We start from the raw sequence: 14891 nt of genomic DNA, 5'->3' as shown, positions 1-14891 counted from the left end.
AGCCTGCAGCTATTATTGAGTTTATTATAGAAAGCTGACAGTGTTTCCTTCAGCATATGAAAGAAATATAATAATTGACCTCTCCAGGAGACAGTTTTGTGTCTACTTTAAATGTTACAAGTGTGATATTTAATTTCAGACTTTTTTATAACCTATCCTCTCACTGGTCCTCTACAGCAGCATAGTACTCTAAATTTATCTGGTGTTTTAGCCAATCTTTTCAAAAACCAATTACCTTAGCAAAATGTCTCCCTTTTTTAATTTCCTTATCACATAATAAACATGAACTGCCCCTTCAAGGGCTACTCAAGTTGATGGCAGAATTTCAAAGACTTTTATTTTTTGTTTTTTCATGAAAGGTGCAGCTATGGTGCTCACTGGCTTTTGTATAAAATGCTGAGAAGAACAGAATTGAAGCCTCTGAGAAATGCTGACTTTTACTTTCTGTGTTTATAGGGATTTTTTAAGAAAAATGATCATATGAGTTTTACATGACTGTTTTTCATTTTTTCTTTGAAGGAAACATCCTCATAGATTCAAGAATCAAATGCCTAATAAGAAAACTCTAATCTGATAAATATACTCTTCCCCAGACTATTTTGATGATATACAGGATAGGGCAAAAGTAAATTTATCGTTGTTCAAGTGGAAAATAATACAATAATTAATTAATAAATAATAATAAACTCTGTGTTTCACATGCTTACAAATATAAACCTACTTTTGCCCCACCCTACATACTTTTTTAAAAAATTCTTACCCAAGAATATGTTTTTTATTAATTTTAGGGAAAGAGCGAGTGAGAGAGAGAGACATGGATGTGAGAAAGAAATATTGATCAGTTGCCTCCCGCACACACCCTGAATATTGAACCAGCAAAACAAAGTATGTGCCCTGACTAGAATTAAACCCACAACTGAGCATCCCGCCCTGTGTACTTTAACTTCATTATGCCCTCTCTGGATTGTAAATATAACTAATGAACCTATTCATTAGTTCCTATCACCAAGAAAAATAAAGAAGAATGTTCATTCAAAAGCAAACTACTTATACAACCTCCCCCAAATTATTAAAAGCAATAATGAATTGCCCCATTAGAAAGCATCTAAGTAGGTCCAATGTTTCCCACCACCCTCCCCTGTATTTTCAAAATTTTCTCAACATTAGAATAAACAAAAAGCTTATGATATTTGGGTAGCAATTTAGATTTGCTTTCACTGACAGCAGTAAAATAAAAGGAATTAAGGAAAAAACTTACATTCAGAGTCTATACAAGAATGATATGCTTACACATTCAGATCCCTGTGCTGTCTATGAAGTAAACTGTTTTTGCTGTGCTTCATGAGACTGGCTTTCTTCTTGTGAAACTGTTTCACTATTTTATAGCCACAATTTAAAATTAGATTAGACCAAACTCCCTGATCAAAGCAAAAATATATAATTAAACAAAACAATCACAGGAGTAGAGTATGAATAGATTTCTCATTGTTTCTCAGTGTACTCTTCCATTTCAAACAAATATGTTGCAAGTCTATAGATGGCATGTGTATTCTCTAAAAACATTTACATTCATTCAACTTCAAGAGGCACAAAACCGAAGGCAACATTCAATATTTGCCACATAGAATACTAAACAAGACATTACAGAACCATCTTCTCCACTTGTACCAATTCAGTCCACAAATTTCTAGAATTTCTACTATGATTAATAACTAACCTTGTAGAAAGTGCTATAAAAATACTGTCAGTCTTGTCAAGTAAAATGAGTCCTCTGACAGATACTAATCAAGGTACACCATTCATTGAGGAAAAAACTGGTTTGAGGAAAGATAAATTCTTGGTATCCTGAAAAGAACCTAAAAGTGGGCAATGAGACACTTCAGGTGTCATCACAGATATGCCACCCCAACTCAGCATTTAACCTCTCTAGGTCTCTGCTTCTCCATCATCAGATAGAAGTACCTAATAAGTGAGAAAGTTGATGACATGCCGTCTAAGCCACTCAAAGATATGTAGATACACTGAGTGGCCATATTATTATGATCTCTGAATGCATAATAATCTGGCCACTCAGTGTATATCCTATATAATAAAAGGCTAATATGCAAATTGTCCCCTTGACCAGGAGTTTGACCAGCAGGCAGGCCGGCCAACCGCCCATGTCCTCTCCCCTTGGCCAGGCTGGCCGGACCCCATCCATGCACGAATTCATACACCAGGCCTCAAAAATATATATATATATATATATATATATATATATATATATATATATATACACACACACACACACACACACACACTCTGAGTGGCCAGATTATTATGGGTTCAGGGATCATAATAATCTGGCCACTCAGTGTAGATAGAGATGATAGAGATGATAGATAGAGATAGAGATAGAGATAGAGATAGAGATAGAGATAGAGATAGAGATAGATAGAGATAGAGATAGATAGAGATAGAGATAGAGATAGAGATAGAGATAGAGATAGAGATAGAGATGATAGAGACAGAGATAGAGACAGATGTCTTCTTGAACTAGTCTCAACCTCTGTGAGTCAATTCCTTCCTCCATCCTCCCACCAAATGTAGATTTTTTTTTAAGTAGGGATATAGAAACCATCTTATATTTGGGGGACAGGGTTGCACTAAGGGCTCTTAGAAAGTACTTGCTGGATTGAGTGAGGGCACTGGGAAATTAGAGGTGTGAGTGGCCACTTCTTGTTTTTCCATAACTAAACTCTCATAGAGTAGGTAGGTTTTACTTCTAAGGAACCTCTAACTTCTATGCTCTCATGACTCTTTTAGTTGATCGTGGGCTGGAGGGGGAGGCATTGACATACACGAGGCCTGTGTCTAATGTTTCCTCTGCTGATTAAGCTGACTGGTTGGCATAGAGTTCCATCACACACAAGAGGCTCATCGTTAATCATTTAGGGTCTATACAGGAAATAAATACGTGTGTCGGCGGGCAGGGTAGGTAAGTTGTTTTATAGAGTACATTTAGGAAGGAACAGAGAGGTCATGTTGCCCAGTGATTAAAGTAGATTCTCTATTACCAGAACTCTGTTTGAATACCAGCTCTGCAGCTAACTGTGGGACACTTGGGAAATTATGTAGCTTACAGCTCCGTTTCCACATATGTAACATGATAACAAGGTCCTTGTGAAAATTCAATTAACACATATAAAGCATATACTTAGTCACCCTTAATAGACTGTGACTTGAAGAAGTATTAGCAGGCCCGACCTCCTGGACATGCCACCTGTGCAGGGGAACAGGGCGCTGAACTCAGTCAGGTCCTGTGTTTGGTTTAATGCTCTGTTATTGCTACCTTGAAATTCCTAATAAGATTTTAACAAAGAATCTTGCATTTCATTTTACACTGTGCCCTGCAAGTTATGTAATGTAGCCTGTCCTGAGAATTAGCCAGGATGGTATAACATTTTTTCAACTCTATTACAATGACTAGTTTGCAGTCATCCCTACTATACTGTTACCCTTGAAGGTAGACAATAGTTTTGTTCTTTATATACCATCACAAAAATAATTCATCTTTGGAGAGTGAACAGAGTATAACCCATTCTCAGAATTCCAAGAACTTATATGGTAAAAAGCCATGGCAATTTGAATTGAGAAGTGGCTCCATTGTGATTGGTCCCCATCTTCTACCTGGCCCTCCATTCTCAATTCCGAGCAGAAACACGTATTGTCTTGGGCGGGGAGAGAGAAATGAACCCACGGAAAGGACAGGTGAACCACTCGAGATATGAAGAGAGAATACAGAGACGCACAAGGGAGTTTCTCTTTCCCACCTCTTTTCCTGAACCAAGGAACTGGAAGATGTCTGAAACCACTACCACTGTGCTGGAAGTCCCAGTCAGTAACTGGACTCAATCCTTCTCACAGATATTTCAGCTGTCAGATAACTACCACCAGATGGCGCCAAATACAGCAAAGGTAGGCCTTGCCTTGGTTCCCACCCAGAACTCAGGTCTTCCAGAATTCAAGATCACCTAGCTGGGCATCTTGCCATTCATTTCACAAATCTGTTTTTGGCCTCAGCTTGTATTTGGTGGGGATATTGTAACTGGAAAAAAAGTAAAATCAATACACAAGAATTGACTAAATATAAGTTACAATTGAATGGGTTCTTCAAATATGTGCCTTGAATCCTATGAGGCATATGTGTGTTGTTTTTTTAAACTTAAAGGTTACATACTCTATTCCTTTGCTTGAAGATTTGTGTCACCAAATAATATAGAAAAAGCCTGGTAAGTTCTTACAAGAAAAGAAGCTTTCTGATTGTGTTTAAACCAAATATTTTCAAATTACTAACATGTTCATACTGGTTTCTGCAGAAAATATCTAGGAGGATGTTAAAATAGCTATCAAAAGATATAAGGGTTCAGAAACAGGAAAATCTGTGTGGCCTTGGAAAGTAGAAAAAATATTCAAGGTCTAACATCTCATATCTCTGATATCACTTCAAATCCTCTGTGGAACAAGAGGTATTTTGTCGTATTCACTGAAACAACCAATTCAACAACACATTCAAAAGATAGCGATTTTTCTGACTATTTTGTAGAGATAGTTGGAGAAAATATTGTTGTCACATATTACATAGCAAAAATGTAACAAAATCACCCACTAGATATTTGTATTTTTTATTCTTTCCCAACACAACAACTTAATTATTTCTTCTCTTCCTCCTCCTAGATACAATTCCCAAGAAACACACACAGTTATGTTGAACAGTTCAGCATCTCCCTCAGCTTGCTTGCCCCAATCTACAAAATAATAGGTTACTCGTCACCTCTACAGTGGACACTGGCCTATCTATTTGAAGCCCCTTCAAGCTTCCACTCCCCCTATAAGTGGCTTATCAAAGCATTTGCATATAAAGTCTTCTACCTGCAAAAATCTATCACTAAGAAATTAGAATTTCTTCCATGTTAAAACAAATTTAGACAATAATTCTTGGCTATTTTAACCTGAGGATAAAAGTCTGATTCCAAACAATTTTTTATGGAGGTGCTAGGAAAAGGATTGAGGGACTTATGACTATTTAATATCCTATATAATAAAAGGCTAATATGCAAATTGTCCCCTCGACCAGGAGTTTGACAAGGGGACGGGGCCAGCTGGCCAACTGCCTGCAGCCCACCCCCTGGCTGGCAAGGCCCCTGATCAGCCCCCCCACCTCCGAGGCCCCTCCACCTAGCCAAACCCCACCCATGCATGAATTTGTGCACCGGGCCTCTAGTTTGTATATATTTAACAAACACTAACAAAACATGCTATGTTGGACATTGCTGCTAAATGCTTTACAAATGTTAATTCATTTAAAATGGAGGCTTACAAATCCAAACTGCAATGCTATAAGGCAGTAACTAGGCCTCCTCAAGCCTGCCTCTTTTCACCGTGCAGAATCTAAACTGGGAAGCTTTCCATGGTCTGCTAGGATAGTCAATCCTAGCCCCTTCACACATATTCAGGCTGCATCTTCCTAACTCTGTTGCATTGGTCAACATTCCTCCATGAGTCTTTAGTCAACCATAGTATTATTGATTATATTCCCAATGCTGTACATTACATCTCCATGACTTGTTTATTTGGTAACTGAAGTTTGTACCACTAACTCCTCTTCACCTTTTTTCACCCATCTCCTCACCCCTCTTTTCTCGTCAACCAAAGATGTGACACATGCGTACATACACACACACACACACACACACACACACACACACACACACACAAACAGAGGAATATTAATAGGCCATGAAAAGAATGAACAAACTGATGGTTTCCTATAACTCTTGTGTATGCCATACTGTCCCCTCAACACACAGGACAAACTTCTGCCTCAGGACCTTGGCACTGACTGTTGCCTCAGCCTGAAATACTCTTCCTTCAGAATGCCCACTCTCTATTCTTCTCCAGGTATTTTCTTATTGAGGTTTGCTTCTTATTGAGGTTTGCTTTAAGAACAAGCAGTTTTGCTCACTGGGGAACTTTTGAATTTGTATTAATAAATTCAAAAATACTGATTTTTACATTTTTTGTTTTTTAATTACCATATTCATGGCAAATAATTGGTTGTCACTTCAGCCAAACACTTTAAGCCAGTCAAGGGATAGTCATTATATGGCAAATTGTTTGTTGCTAAAAAAAAAACAAAAACTCTCAAAGAAACTGTCTTCAAAAATTAGGTTTACCAACTGCCTTTCTTCCTATGTTCTTTCTTCTAAATTAAGTCAATCACCCACATGGAAGAAAACATCTTCCATGTTTTCTACATAATTCAGAACTGAAATTGTGGTTGCTTTCATCAGTGCTGCAAGTGTTTAATTTAATAGCATCAAATGTGTGATTATACACTACATTTACAATATCATGACAGCTTAAGATGTGAGATTTCAGGCTGTACTTTAAATTCCTTATGTTGAAAAGGAATAGGGCTTGTTTCTGAAACTTTCAAGGACTGGAATGTTGATTTCTGAATCAATATGTTAGAGTCATTGAGCAACACTATCCTCATTGGGGTCTGAAATGTGGAAGTCAACCAGAAGTAGTGAGAATGGATGATAAAACACAATTTTCTCTATGATAGACCCACTGAGTGTGTGCAGTTAAACCCAATCATGCAAGCATTCAATACATGGCAGACCACAAAAATGCCCAAATTAAAACTATTTCAATCAAAATGATAAAAGCATTTTGTATATTCAAAAGTCAATTTCTCTGAAGGACCATTAAGCTTAATGGAAATAGTACTTTGACATTAAAGAACAATATGCATAAGCTTTTGTGAATATGTCTTTCAAATAAGCTGTGCCCTGAAAGCCTTATGAAATAAAATGAGAAAAATAATTAAATAATATAATGAATAATCATATAAATTATGTGAAGTAGTGTAATGCCATTATACAATGAATACATTCAAGTCATTCATTCACCAAACCAATTATGTGAGAAAGCAATTAAGGGAATAGAATGGGAGGAAAGTATAATTTCAGATTAGATTTGAAAAACAAAATAACAAGTTGACAAGATGTGCATAGAGCCTTTCTGGTGTCAATACAAAATCCATCTGCACCTACAGATGGACTTATGAAAGGCAGCATCCATATTACTCAGAGAATAAAGGTCAGAATATGTATTCACATCTGTCAGGTTAAGGAAAACATTTGCCAGAGTAGCTAACCTAAAGAGTTTAGCAAACTTCAACTTTGTTTCAAACTCCTTATTTTTCATCTTTTTTTCTCAATAGTTTTTCCTAATAGATTTGTCTTTCAATCTGCCTCTTGTGTACCATTCCTAACATCTCAATCTCTTGCTTTCTAAGCGCCTCTCCTTTGTCTTCTTTTCCCCATTGTTTTGCTTTTCCTATTTTAAAGCCTTTCTTCAAATTATAAAAGGATAACATCTAATGAAAATTTGTAAAAGTCCTTCTACATTTTAATACTGGTCCTTAAATATTTATTTCTTAACATAATTATATCAAACTAGAGGCCCAGTGCACGAAATTCATGCACAGGTAGGGTCCCTAGGCCTGGCCAGCGATCAGGGCCAATCTGTAGGGTGACCAGCGGGGCGATCAGGAGCCCCCACTGGCACCCGCCTTGGACAGCCTGGGGGGGCAGCTCTTGCATTGAACGTCTGCCCCCTGGTGGTCAGTGCACATCATAGCAACAGGTCATTCCACCGGTCACTCCCTTGTTCAGTCGATTTGTATATTAGGCTTTATTATATAGGATGATGTCAGTGTTGTATCAGTCAATTCACATATTTTTAATTGGGTCTTTGTTAAGATTACCCTAGATACAGATGAAATAGCTCTCCACATTGTGGACTTTTTTATACTGCCTCCCTGTCAATGGTCAGTGGTCAGAAAACAGTAAACCTTGAGAATTGTACTGTTTAAAATTTCAAGGTTTCAGAGGAGTAGGCAGTGTTAATGTTATTGGTAAACAACACATAAATTTTCCAGCTGATACGCCTTTCTTATGAATACATTTTGGAGAGCCATTAATTCTTCAGAGAACTTTAACAAGACAATCCATGTATAATGGAAATGTGATTTGCTAAAGTTTAAGGTTACAAACAAAAGTCTATAACAGTAATGAAAAATCAATATTTCATGTTTCTAAGTCCATGGTATAAAAACTTCTATGTTGCTTCTAAAGGATTTTTATGTGCTTAAAAAAAAGGCCTTGAATCTTAGAAAATTTAACCAGATAAATCTGCACATTACAAATCTTAAAACTGGAAACCATATTATTAACTGTGAAACTATGTAATTAGTTTCTTTATGGTTCTTCAATTTTTTGCTAGATAAAATTAAAACCGCTACCAAAAATTGAGGCCATTATGAACATGACAGGTCATTTGTTGAGAAAAAGGTTATGTAGAAATAGCATCTGATAATTTGTTGGAAATATTAGCATATAGATGGCTATGGAATGTGTGAAGTATTATCAGAAGAATTCTAATCAAAAAATTTGCCATGTATGTCAAATACAGTCCTATTCCAAGTGTAGTTTGGTTGTTAGACCTAAGGGCAAGCATAAGCTACATGAAAGGCATTTAACCTGAAGACGACTTGATGAGAAATTCAAAATTTTGTGGGTTTTTTTTTTTTTTAATCACAAAAATAGCCCAGCTGGCATGCTTGAGCATCAGCCTATGAACCAGGAGGTCAGGGTTTGATTCCCAGTCAGGACACAGGCCTGGGTTGTGAGCTCAATTCCCAGGGAGGGGTGTGCAGCCAATCAACGATTCTCTCTCATCACTGATCTTTCTGTCTCTCCCTCTCCCTTCCAGGTGGTCTCAACAACACATTCCAATGTCAAGGTTGCATCCTTGGGGCAGCTACTAGTTCAGGGAAGGCAAGCTGGACACACATTCCATGGACAGAGGAAAGGGTGAGGACCTGCCAGTTGCCCTGATCTAGCTCCCAGGTCAACCAGTGGTCACGTCCCCTCAATGTCCGCCACCAACAGTCTGTGATAGATCTAACTTCAAGGATGCAAACACAATGTTAAACAATGAAATAACATTTGCAGAAGTACTGGAAAAGTTAAATCTATTTAAAGATCCTTGAATGACTAAATCAAGAAATATGCTCAGAAGGTACTAACATGGAATTTTAAAAGTTTAATATCATGATATGAGTTTTCTGTTGTAATTTTCTCATAGTGAAAAGGGGAAATGTGGCTTGTCTTATAAGTTCTCCTATAAATGACTGGGATTAAACTATTGACTCTTGACATTATAGTTTTGATGACTCAACACCCTAAGTAAAAGTACATTTAAATTAAATGCTTGGAGCTAAAAATGCATCTAAATTCACATTATAGCAGTTTCAAGTTATGCTTTATTGACTTCCATCTCTTTAGAATTGACATGTGATTGTAAAATGAATTTTAAAACTGTAAAATAATTGAAGGCACATGTGACAGACTGTTGCCCCCCAAATCTTTTCTTCCCTTTTTCTACAATGAAAACATTTCAACTAGGCATCTAGGACCCAGATGAAGACTGCATTTCCAGCCTCCTTGGGAATATAACTGGCCATGTACGTTCTCACCAATAGACCCTGCAAGAAAGAGAAATGTGCAATTCCCATAACATTTGTCTTTTAAGGAAGATTGCTTCCCTGCCCTTCCTCTCTTTCCTTTTCCTCACAGCTAGAAACAGCTGCAACAACTTTTAGGTCCCCATTTTGGGGCTGGAAGAGCAGCCCCACAAACCTGAGGCCTTGGCCAACCTCAAGGCATAGATCCCACCTGCCCACCCTGGACTGCTAACTAATGTGCTATCTGGTGTGACCCCTCTACTTCAGGGCCTCTTTGTTATTGCAGCCTAGCCGATACCCTAATTAATCTAGGTCCTCCATGTCTATATGAATGACTTTTTTTTTTAATTATTGTGAAAATTTACCTTAGGAATATCAGAAAAACACACTGTTCTCTAGTTATGGTTGCAAATTCATCTGTGAGGCCACGTTTATATTTTACTATTATTCACCATTATTGTACTGCTTTCTTAAGGATATTTCAGATTTCAAAATTATGAGACTTCCATTTCAGGGAGCAAAATAAATTGATTATGTTTAAAAGCAAAAGATTATTCCTGAATCGGTGGCAAAGGAGTTTAATTTCCTCATTTCATTTAGATCATAGAGTAGCATGATAAACAGGTAGATGATCTTGCATGAATTATGCATAAGGGGGAAAAAAAGGAGAAAGAAAAGGTGAGAAACAATTGCCCTTTCCATTGAGGAAGTGTTAGTAAGTGCTGCTGAGCTGATGAAGCACTTTGGTGGAAAGCCCTTGAGTTTCACTTGATGCCCTACATCAAACGCATCATCTCAAGATGAGAAAAAACTGGCATCTGGTGTCAAAGGTAAGGAACCCATGTAGTTCCCAGGGGACCACTGCTGTGCTCGGTGAATGACAGCCCAATCTACCCCACCTCCAGGGCACCTTAGTCTCTGTGATTATTGGAAGACCTTAAACTAATTCTAAAAAGCTAAAGTCAAAAAACAGGGTCCTGTTTCTCTTAAAGAAAAAAGGCACAAATGTGTGTACTTTTTAAAGAAACTACCATAAATATACAGATAAGATGATAAGAAATGGAGAATAAACTCATTTCTACATGAAGTTCTCTGTGGAGGTTATGTCCGTCTTCTTTCTGTAGTTGTAATTTATTAAATTTCAGGAACACTCCTAAGCAGTTGCCCCCAACAACCTTAACAATTACATACTGAGACTGGAACTCAATTCAAGTGACTTTGAGAAAATTACAAACTGTTTCTAATCTTCAGTATGGGAAGATAAGGGTTATTTTGATGTTGAAATTGGTAAAGCAGTTCATAGAAATCTTGGCATATAACATACACTTATCACATCTTGCTATTATTTTATTTACACAAATAGGAGCATGATATCTATATATATAAGAACCTAAGCAAGCAAACGACCAATCCACTGACCACCAGGGGGCAGACGATCAATGCATGAGCTGCCCTCTGGTGGTCAGTGTGCTCCCACAGTAGGAGTGCCACTCAGTTGACCAACCCGACCCAGCAGCCCACCAGTACAGCGCCAGCCACTCACTCCCTCAGTAGTCCTGCAGGTCCAATCTCTGGAGAACAGGCCAGGCACCAATGGATCAGCACCACCTGCAAGATACCAAGAGTCCTGCTGGCCTCCTGGAAGGTGGCCTCAGGCACGGTGGCCGTTTCCCCTCCCTAGACACTTCGTAAGGAAGAAACGATATAAAAGTGGCCACCAGGTGGCTCCTAACAACCGGCGCGAATGTCAGCGGGCTGGATCCAGATCCCAGGCCTGCAAGGGCATCCCACAACCTCCCCAACCCCCTCAAGCGGGCACCAGACACAGGGTTCTTGGCTGGCAAGTGCTGCTGCGGAAGCGCCTCTCTCTGTTGGACTGACTGGGCATGAGCCTGCACAGCGAGGCCAATATGAGTGGGAGCAGCAGGCAGGAGCAGCAAGTGGCGTTGGACTGTGGGTTTCGGCCCAATCCCCACAGGCCACCTTGAGGGATGTGACCCATGCACAAATTTGTGCACCAGGCCTGTAGTATCCTATCTAATAAAAGAGTAATATGCAAATTAACCATCACTCTGTTATACCCACAAGCCACGCCCACCAGCCACATCCACCAGCCAATCAGGAGCGGATATGCAAATAAACCCAACCAAGATGGCTACAGCCACAGAGAGCAGGAGGGAGGCTTGGGTTTCCCTGGCAATGGAGGAAGCCAAGCTTTCCGCCTGCCCTTGCCAGCCTAGGCCTCCACTCAAGGCTACAAAGTTTCAATGATAGAAGATACATAAATCCCAAACAGAAATGGCGGCAGCCACGGAGCTGGAAAGAGCAGGAGGCTAGGGTTGCCCCTGGTGATGGAGGAAGCCAAGCTTTCCACACACCCTGGCTGGCCCAGGCCTCCGCTTAAGGCTACAAAGTTTCAATTATAGAAGATACATAAATTCAAAAAAAAAATGGCTGCCGCCATGGAGCAAGCAGAAGGCTTGGCTCCACTCCAGGCTACAAAGTTTCAATTGTAGAAGATAAATAAACCCCAGATACCAGGGCCTCCACTTGGGTCGCCTGCGGGCGTGGCCTGCCTGCAAACCACCACAGGCCCCTCACCCAGGCTGCCTCACGCCCCAAGGGAACCCCCACCCTGATCCAGGACACCCTTCAGGGCAAACCAGCTGGCCCCCACCCATGCACCAGGCCTCTATCCTATCTAATAAAAGAGTAATATGCAGATTGACCATCACTCCAACATACAAGATGGCTGCCCCCATGTGGTCAAAGATCCTGCCCCCATGTGGACACAAGATGACCACCACAAGATGGCCAGCAGGGGAGGGCAGTTGGGAGGGACCAGACCTGCAAGGGAGGGCAGTTGGGGGCAATCAAGCCTTCAGGGGAGGGCAGTTAGGGGTGACCAAGCCGGCAGAGGAGGGAAGTTGGGGGCGACCAGGCCTGCAGGGAAAGGCAGTTGGGAGGGACCCAGGCCTGCAAGGGAGGGCAGTTAGGGGTGACCAGGCCTGCAGGGGAGGGCAGTTAGGGGTGACAAGGCCTGCAGGGGAGGACAGTTAGGGGTGACCAGGCCTGCAGGGGAGGACAGTTGCGGGGGGACCCAGGCCTGCAGGGGAGAGCAGTTGGGGGGACCAGGCCTGCAGGGGAGGGCAGTTAGGGGCAAACAGGCTGGCAGGGGAGCAGTTAGGCATCAATCAGGCTGGCAGGGGAGTGGTTAGGGGGTGATCAGGCTGGCAGGCAGAAGTGGTTAGGGACAATCAGGAAGGCAGGCAGGCAAGCAGTTGGGAGCCAGAAGTCCTGGATTGTGAGAGGGATGTCCGACTGCCTGGTGGGATCGGACCTAAACGGGCAGTCGGACATCCCTCGAGGTGTCCCAGATTGGAGAGGGTGCAGGCTGGGCTGAGGGATACCTCCCTCCCCCATGCACGAATTTCGTGCACCAGGCCTCTAGTACATTATATTATGTATTGTATCTTGAACCTTGTTCTTTTTTTCCCTATGTGGATATTTCCAAATCAGTATATACAGATTTACTTCATACTTTTGTATGAACTCCATGGTAATCTACTTAGATGGATTACTAATATTCATGGAATTAGTAGAGGCACTCATGTAGTTTCCATTGTTTTGACATTATAGATAACACAAGAATGTATATGTGTATGGTTGCAAATATATCAATAGGGGTAAATTTCTAACAGTGCAGTTGCTGGGTCAAAACTCATGACTTTTCTATTGCACAAGTTTTGCAAAATTGCACTTCAAAAAGTTAGAAGATATAGTTAGTGGAACTATATCTTCATCTATTTCCTCATATCATTGTCAAATTTGAATATTATCACGCTCACTTTTTCCAAAAGACATGATAAATGGCTTTTGTTGTTTTAACTTGCAAAAAAAATTTTTAATATATTTTTATTGATTTCAGAGAGGAAAGGAGTGGGAGAGAGAGATAGAAACATCAATGATGAGATAATCATTGATCAGCTGCCTCCTGCACACCCCCTACTGGAGGCTGAGCCCACAACCTGGGCATGTGCCCTTGATGGGAATTGAACCAGAGACCTTTCAGTCCACAGGCCGACATTCTATCCACTGAGCCAAACTGGCTAGGGCCTTGGAAAATTTAATTACTAGTGATTTTTACTTAGCCTCTTTTTTTGTGAAGTGACTATGCATGTTTCCTGCCTTTTTTATTGGAAGATAAGAGCTTTTCATATACTAAAAAGAAGTGGACCTTTGCCATTTGTCTTTAGCCTCTGTTCTTTTTTTTCTTGTAATTCTTTTTAATTTTGTGTGGGTACATTTATCAATCTTTTCCTAATGTTTTATGTCTTCGTTCATTTTTGTTTTTTTTTTATTTCAATATTATTCTAAAAATTGTTCTTATTACTTTCTAATGTATAATTTTATATTTACTATTTTTTGGAATATCCATTGATTAAAAGTTTGGGTTATACATTTATATCTGGAGACTTCAGAAATATGATTTCCATATTACATAGTTGATACACTAAATGTACAAGTAGATGTGAACATATATATGTATTTATGATTGCAGTCTTAAGAAAAAGATTCTAGTAATCAGCCAAATGTTATTAAAATTATCTTCTGAGCTCCATTTGGATATCTTAACATCTTTCCAAGCTTTAATTTGCTACATATAAATAAGATACTATTAAAGTTAAACAAATAAAAAATGTATTTCTCGCATTTCACCCAAAAACACTTCTTACCACCGGTCTTAATTAGCTAAATTATCTCACATGAAGTTTCCCAAATCAAACAAGGTTAAGTGATGCTGAAAGTTTTTACAGACCTTTATTTTTTATTCTTAAGTAAATGATTATCAGTGCAAACACTGGCAATATAACTTAGTTCATGACAGGGGACAGATGCTCAAGCCCGCGGAAATTATAATCAAATGCTTCAAACAGCTCAAAGTTTATGGCCACCATTATTATTCCTATTTCCCCAAAGTAACAATCAAACTGCTATGTTTCAGAAATATAATGGAAGGATGTAAATAGTTTAGTCATACAAATTACTATAACATTCATTAATGCAGTGCAAATACAATATTAAATATTACTGAGGTACAAAAAAAAAGCATAGGCCAAGTTCTCCTATCATTTGTACTATCCTATATAATAAAAGGCAAATAAGGTCACATATGTAATATCTTAATCAATAAAGAAAAATAAATAAATAAATAAATAGCTAATATGCACATCGACCGAACAGCGGAACAACGGGTCACTATGACGTACACTGACCACCAGGGGGCAGACACTCAATGCAGGAGCTGCCCCCT

The sequence above is a fragment of the Plecotus auritus genome, assembly GCF_963455305.1.
Source record: "Plecotus auritus genome assembly, chromosome: 4".
NCBI lineage: Eukaryota > Metazoa > Chordata > Mammalia > Chiroptera > Vespertilionidae > Plecotus > Plecotus auritus.
Note: the sequence above shows the minus strand (reverse complement) of the source record.